The sequence below is a fragment of the Lygodium microphyllum genome, chromosome 2, assembly GCF_053477565.2.
Source record: "Lygodium microphyllum isolate KBCC chromosome 2, Lygodium_microphyllum_v1.1.10, whole genome shotgun sequence".
NCBI lineage: Eukaryota > Viridiplantae > Streptophyta > Polypodiopsida > Schizaeales > Lygodiaceae > Lygodium > Lygodium microphyllum.
The window spans coordinates 109,941,781-109,949,449 of record NC_141136.1 but is presented as its reverse complement, the minus strand read 5'-3'; the positions used below and the strand labels follow the sequence as shown (position 1 = coordinate 109,949,449).

The 7,669-nt window shown below is 40.1% G+C and overlaps 1 pseudogene; it reads left to right on the top strand.

Annotated features, from left to right (window-relative positions):
- The first annotated feature begins 3,306 nt into the window (after window positions 1-3,306).
- On the top strand, window positions 3,307-4,488 carry LOC148040177 (polyphenol oxidase, chloroplastic-like; annotated as a pseudogene).
- Window positions 4,489-7,669: the final 3,181 nt, after the last annotated feature.

The following is a 7,669-nucleotide window of genomic DNA, read 5'->3' as shown; positions in this document are numbered from 1 at the left end:
CATGCTGGATCTTGTCATCTATGGAGGTTTTTTAGCTCTGTTTTTAAAGCAATTTTGAGAGGAAATAGTGCGACTGTGCGCGTCTGTCAGCGCGTCCAGATGACAGTGTAGATGCGGCTATAGACGCGAAAATAGACGTATTGACAAACGCCCACAGAGACGCGCTGAGACAGATGCTCTCAGAGACACAAGTATAGACGCGCACAGAGACGCAGGTATAGACGCTGTATGTAATATGTTTTATCTACACAGGGTAATATGATTTTTCTTGTGTAGATATGGAATCCTCGATCCTCCAGCACCCCATTCAACAAGGAGCAATTCATGGGGGAGATGACCAATTATCTTGGTCGCCCTCCCACTACAGATGAGGTTTTTCAATGTGATGTCTGGGACACCTATCACATCTTTGCCTACATAGGGATCAGCTGATGTACATGGATCGATCGAAGCACATGCATCTGCAGAAGCATGTGTATCGAGTGAGGTAGAGGGTAGTGCACGTCGAGGGAGGAGGGAGAGTGGTGCGGGAGGACGAGGAGATCGAGGGGTTTGTGGGGGTTGCCTAGGTGGTGGCTCTCGATCACCCTCACCAGAAAATGAGAGAGGTGAGCCTCCACAAATGTACTACTCTATCACTGATGTTGGTGGTATCTTGCATGACTTTGAGGGGAGGGAAGTGATAGCCTACTTGAGGAGTGTCGCGCATGCCACATACAAAGATTGCATGATTCCCTTCAAGCACCAAAAAAATGGTTTGTGGCAAGAGGTGCTGCGGGTAGTACATAAAAGGTACCCTAATCCTGAGAATTCACGATTCTCAGATGATTGGGGACGATCAAAGGTGAGAGATGCCCTTCATAACAAGAGGTCTCACCTTATGACGCGCGCCAAGGAGTCATTGTGGAGACAAGAGCAGGGGCGCCCTGGATATGACCAACCACCCAATTGCCACTGCAAGGAGTGGAAAGAGGCCAAGAAGAGAGCAGCGGAGAAAATGACAAGTCACCAGCATGCAGAGGCGTGACGTATCCAGATGGCAACCATGGGATCGTCGCATTATGGATCGGGTGGCAGGGAGTCATGGGAGGCTGAGTTTGTAAGTATTATTTGATTTCTTTTTTAAATTAAATTTTGTAATTTGTTTCACTTCATTATGTAGTGTGTTTTAATACGTTGTATGTTCAAATTGTTTTGTAGTATCATATCGTTGGTAGGATGCCTACTCCTAGAGAGGTAGGCTACCATCGAGGGCATAACTGGGCGTCCACTTGGCAGCAGTTCTAGGAGGAGGGACTCATCACGGAAGAGCAATATAATCACGCCATGAGGATTCCACCACTAGAAGATGTATGTTTTATTTTTTACATGAAAAGTATAGATAACTCTAATTTATTTTTTGTAATGGTATTTATATACCTTAATCCTTTGTGTAGATGAACCCTGATGCAGTTGAGGATAGCAAAGGGGGGACTAGCAGTAGCGGTGGCAGCAACGGCAGCGGCACAGGCAACGGTGGTGGTAGCGATGATGATGCCTCTTCTGAGGAGATATAGAGGAGCCCCATGCATGCATGCCTCCCCTTGGCTTGTAATTTTAATTTTTGAGATGTATTACTTTCAGCTAGTGCTTGCGACCATGACGTCACAAGCACTAGAACTCATAATGTAAAAACGTTTCATCTATATATATGAAATTTTGTGTGCTACAGACATTGTTTTGTTTTCAGTATCCAATCTTCGAAATAATCTTTCTCTGTTTTCCCTAAGCATACAATTTGATGTTGATGGGGGGAAAAAAACTATGCTCTCTGGTTTTTTTTTCATACCTCTGTTTTGCGCGTCTATCAGCGCGTCTAAATTCCAGGATAAATGCGCGTCTATTCTCGTCAAAAACTTTCAGAGTAAACGCGGTTGTAGATGTGTAGATACACACCTGTATAGATGCACAATATGAATATGTCCACTTTTTTATAAATATCATTATATATTTACGTAGCGTGTTTATACGCGCGTCTATAGGCGCGTCTAAGTGTGCGTGTAACTCTGATCATAAGCACGCTTTTAGACGCGATTTTGTAGCCGCGCAAATAGACGCGCCCGACATTTTTTTTCACAATTCAAATATTGCGTCTACAAGTGCATCTATGAACCCTTTTTGTTGTAGTGACATCACTTTTTGATATTCTTAAGCTTCGAAGGCTTATACTACTCAAAATAAGTCCTGGCACATTGATAATGGTCTTTGAGAATTTAGTTTTGGTTATTTGCATATTTGGCTTATATATTTGGCATATGGACTCATACTTTATACTATGTTATTCATTGATGTACTCTTTATAGGTCACCTCGGGTAAGTTACTAATGAATATATGTGTGCATCATGTGAGTTTGAAAAAATATATTTTTAAAATATCATTTTTATACATTTTTTACATACAGAAGAGTGCAATATATAGATATTATTTACAAATTGAATAGAAAAGGGTTATGTTTTTTTTTTAATTTGACAAATAAGGATAACTATAAATAGGCCTTGAATGCACATGATGTAGAGGATATACATATAGTAACTTCCTCGAGTTGTTCACATAAATCACTATATTTGGCCAATGTTTCCTACACAATCAAGGTGCATGCCAAAATCTATCCACAACTACCAACATGTATTAGGCCTCAGTTAGTTATATATTTGCTTCTTGTTTATTCTAGTTTTAGCTATTTAGGGTGGGTTCAAACATGTTTGGATGTCAGTTTTGTGCAAATGTGTCTAGCATACTTGTCAAAAGGAGAAAAACCTAGAAAAAAGTAGGTAGACATCTCCCTGCACCTAGATAAGAGGTCAATAGGCTTTTTACATCAAATCTTGTGCTATTTGTGGGGGGAGGGAGATGCCGTCCCAAGTGGCCTACAACAATCAGTTGAAATATTTAAGGAAACATATGGTGTATAATATTTGGCAACGTTTTGTGAACTATGGGAGGAATGGGCATGGATTTCTCACCAAGTTCGTCTGCCTAGTGTAAACCCACCCTATTCTTATATATTTAAGTGTGTATCATACATTAGTTATTTATTGGTTTCTTATACAAAGGCTATTCATTGTGGGTTAGGTGCTAATATTAATAAAGATACAATGAGGTTGTATTAGCTAGGTTTAACTTATTTGACTTTGTGTTTCCTTGTTGTTCAATTTAGGATTGGCACAGATGACTCCAACTCGACCGTCCTAGATGCCCCATTGGGGGGGCAACTTGAGAATGGGGTACACAATGCCATTCATTTTTGGACAGGAGACCTTAGCCTAGAGATAATCCAGGACATGGGGACCTTTACCACGGCTGCTCGCGACCCTATCTTCTTCGCGCACCATAGCAATTTGGACCGGCTTTGGGAGGTGTGGCGCTCCATCCCAGGCGGCACGCGCAAGCCCCCAAGAGACCCTGACTTCCTCAATGCCGAGTTTGTGTTCTACGATGAGAAGGGCCGCTTAGTGCGCGTCACATCCCGTGATGCATTAGACACGCAAAAGCTAGGTAAATAAGAGCTTTTTGAAATTTGACATTTTGCAATGTGAGAAAAAGGACTCTTTTGACCGTGAGAGTGTTGAACATCATGGGCTTTTTTAAGGGGAAAATTACATATCTAGCTAGGTGCAATAAGGGGCATGGGCTTGTTGGCCCCTAAACCCATGAGCCCTATCACACCTAGCTAGGCATGCGGTCCCTCCCTGAGCCCTCTCTTATCCCTTGCTTGAGCCCTCTCTTATCCCTTGCTTTTCCTCGAGTGTTCCAACATCATGAGCTTCTCCTCACGAGGTGCTGCATACTTAGTTAGGTGTGGTTAAGGACATCCCCCTGCCCCCAACCACACCTAGCTAGGTATACTGACCCTCCCTCCTAAAAGCTCATCACGTGCCTGTAATTCATAACATGGAAATCATAATGGGAATTTGTTTTTGCTTAATTTCAATCCTCAGCCTTCCTCAACTAGCAACTTAGCTTCCGTTGCAGCAGCCATGGGCGTGCAGGAGGTTGGCCCAGCTTCGTCGACACACAGTAGTCCAACTATTGATCTAGGTCAGAGACTCGCTGCCCTCGTAAGGCTCCCTCTTGTGAACAATCATCAGAGGCAATCACAGCTTGACGAAGTGCTAGTCATACAAGGGGTGGAGCTCGTTAGAGACCGTTTTGTGCAGCTGCTTGTGTTCCTCAACTTGCCGGACGCCGACCGCAACACTCCCATTACCGGTGCCGAGTTTGTCGGCAGCTTCAATGTGCTGCCTCGGTTTGATCACAAGCTCCTTTTGACGAATGTGCGACTGGAGATTGGTGATAACCTCAGACGCATCGGCATCCAGAATGACCCGCTTGTTGTCATCACCATTGTCATCAAAATGCAAGCCCGCTACTCTGGTGTGGACGTTAAAATGAGAGGGATGGAGATCATTTACCAATAACTTCAAGTTCAACTAGCAATAAGCCAAGCCTTGCACGTTGAAAGAGTTCCCTTTCGTCTTTTCTTGGATTTTCTAGATGCAATCTTCATTCATCTGCCTAAAGATGAAGTAGGCCGGTGTAGGCAGATGAAGGAATATTTTGACCGCATACCCAAAAAGAGAAACAACAACAACTAGAGGCACAATTTCGATAGCAATGTATGAAAACTCCAATAATGGTTTCGAGAAAACTTGTGCTTTATAGATGCCAAGTGACAATAGTAAACATGTTGGTACATTTTCACCATGATTGACATTTTAAGCAAACAAAAATAATACCTTATAATTGGGGACATAGTACTAAAATTTGAGCATGATGGGCATTATAAGCATAGAAATAATAAATATCTTACAATTGGGAATATATTACTAAAAGTAAACATACAAATTTTAAGTTTATCTTATTATAGTCATAGTACAATATATATTAATCTAGGCCCCTTGGAAATTTTCAATTAGGTAATACCACAAGCTTTAACCTAAGCCTATTATGTGAAGTTGATAAGCTCCTCCACTTAATTGATATGTTTTGCTACATTAATAAGAAACCCATTATCATCTACATGTCAATTGGTCTAGAAATATACTAAATGTTAATGCTTCATAGATAACAGGAGTCAAACTGAGCCCTTTACACACAATTTAAGCAACATACAACCAAACAACTACAACATAACAACCATACCTATTTTCGTTAATAAAAGCCATACCTTTCATGCGTGCTCTCAATAGTTATGATACAATGTTATATTTGTGGGGGGGGGGGGGGGAGGGGGACTAAGGTTGCAATTGCATGCAAAAAACTATCTAGCACACTCGTGACTCTAGAAATCCAATATAAAGATCAGAGTGAGAGTGAACTCATAGCTTAATCACCATTATATTGGAGCCTTGAATCCAAAAAAATCAAAATGTAATAGCTCATTCTAAGGTCCATACAAGAGTACTATTTACATGTGATCATTCAGGTAGGTTACCTATCAATGTAGGTCAAATACCACCTAGGGTTGGCCAATGTAGATCATGTCATGTATATTCATGTGTTACCACAACATTAGATGCTAGATTGTGAATGATATAAAATGCCCCTCAAATGCATATGTAGGTATCACCAACCTCACCAAGAAAATGAGAGAATTGTGTCTATGCCACACATCTATCTATTAATGCCTATTACGAGGTCTTGTAAATCCATTAACCCATAATCTTCACCTTTTATACCATATGATCACAATTTGTGAAAAGTGAAGGCTATTGACAAAAAAGGCTAAAAGCTGTAGTGGCAAATAAGTTACTTTATATTAAATGTATGCAATAATTTCTTTGAGAGCATGGCTACCAATATTTAATATTTGTATGCATGGAGCCCCAAGAGGAACACCAAGGAAAATGAAATTCTCTTGCAAGAGAATCTATCTTGCAACATCAACAAGCTTGTTTATTATGTTTTATATGATCACAATAAAGAAAAGAACACTAGGCACAACAAATCTTCATGCAGCATCATGTAGACCTCCCATGAATTTGATAGAATCAACCATATTCTTCAATATCTTCACAAAATCCATCAATAGAACAAACAAAGCAAAGGAATACACCATCTTTGAATGGAAATACATCACATAGTATTCATCTTCAATATCTTCATAGTCTTCTCTCTCAATCTCTCATATACAATCACTCTGTTCAGTAGAATTGACTATCTCTGACTCTCTCTCTCTCTCTCCATCAATAATACATCATCTCCTCACTACAATCTCTCATAATCACTCTCAATAATCCTTCTTAGGTCGTGGATACCCCTCCCAAGAGGTATGTCTGATATGAAGAGTCACCAGAGCCACTACAGTGTCCTTTCATAGCTCACTACTGTCACTTCACTTCAGTCTTCACTTGAGTCTTCAACAGCTACTTCTTTTACTTCTTTCACCTCTTTTGCACTTGTATTCACCTCTTTCCAAGGCTAGAAAACTTTCCCAAGCTACACTCTCATCCATCAAAACACATACAGAAGCATACAGAACAGTCTACAGAACAGTACCAGAATAGCTACAGTACAAAACAGAACAGAACAAAACCGAAGCTATACAGAAGACCTACAGAAGGTTACAGAAGGTCATCAAAACCACATAACTCATACTCAAACCATTCCAAACTCTCAAAAACTATTCAATAAGCTTTCACAAGATCTCAATATTCATCAATCAATACTCCATCCCTCCTTACAGAAGACAATCAGAACAAAACAGAAGCTATACAGAAGGTATACAGAACCAATCAGAACCTCTCAAAACCTCACATCTCTACTAATAAACATCATGAACTTCCAAAACACAATCAATATCATCCAAAACACTCTCAAACCACTTCCAAACCAATCAATCATCTCATAAAATCAACCATTCAGCTCTCAAAAACAACAAAAATCAGCCAAAAAACAAGTCATTTCAACACTCAACATATCCCCATACTTAATAAGGAAGCGTCCTCGCGACCCAGGAAAAAGGGAATACAAGTTCAGGTAAAAGCTCAACTTTGATCTTCAATATCTCTTCAAAAATAATCCATCCAACCACGTCCCCAACTTATAACATGTATCTGATATAAAAATACAACGAAAGGAAAACCCTTTATACATTAATACTTCTTATAAAACTAGAAATCACAACAAACTTGTAAAGGATATAAGAGGTTTCTTCTTCTTCTCCTGCATCAGCATCTTCAACTCTCCAACCACGACCCCATCACCACAATTCTCCAAAATGTAGCTCGCACGAAATCCAATCCAATAGGAAACCACCACGATCGTTTTACATAAATTAACCCACAACACAAACACTACACACAACACAACCATCTGAATGACTCCTCCAAAGAGAGATTTTCATTAAAAATCATCTACCATACATTGGAAAAGGTATCAATGAAGATGATCCCTCTTGAAAGATTGATGATTTCGGAAACGATCCATAGACAAGGATTCATCTACAAATGTTCTGGGAGGATTTTGAAAAAACTGAAGACAGCACATCCGTTCCAATAGGACCAGGTATCTGCTAGGCAAACAAAGGGCATGAAAATATAATATATCTAGCTATTGGGAATCAATGCTCACATTGACATTCATGCACAACTTTGGAATAGGCTTGGAATCATTATGAGAGTGCCTATG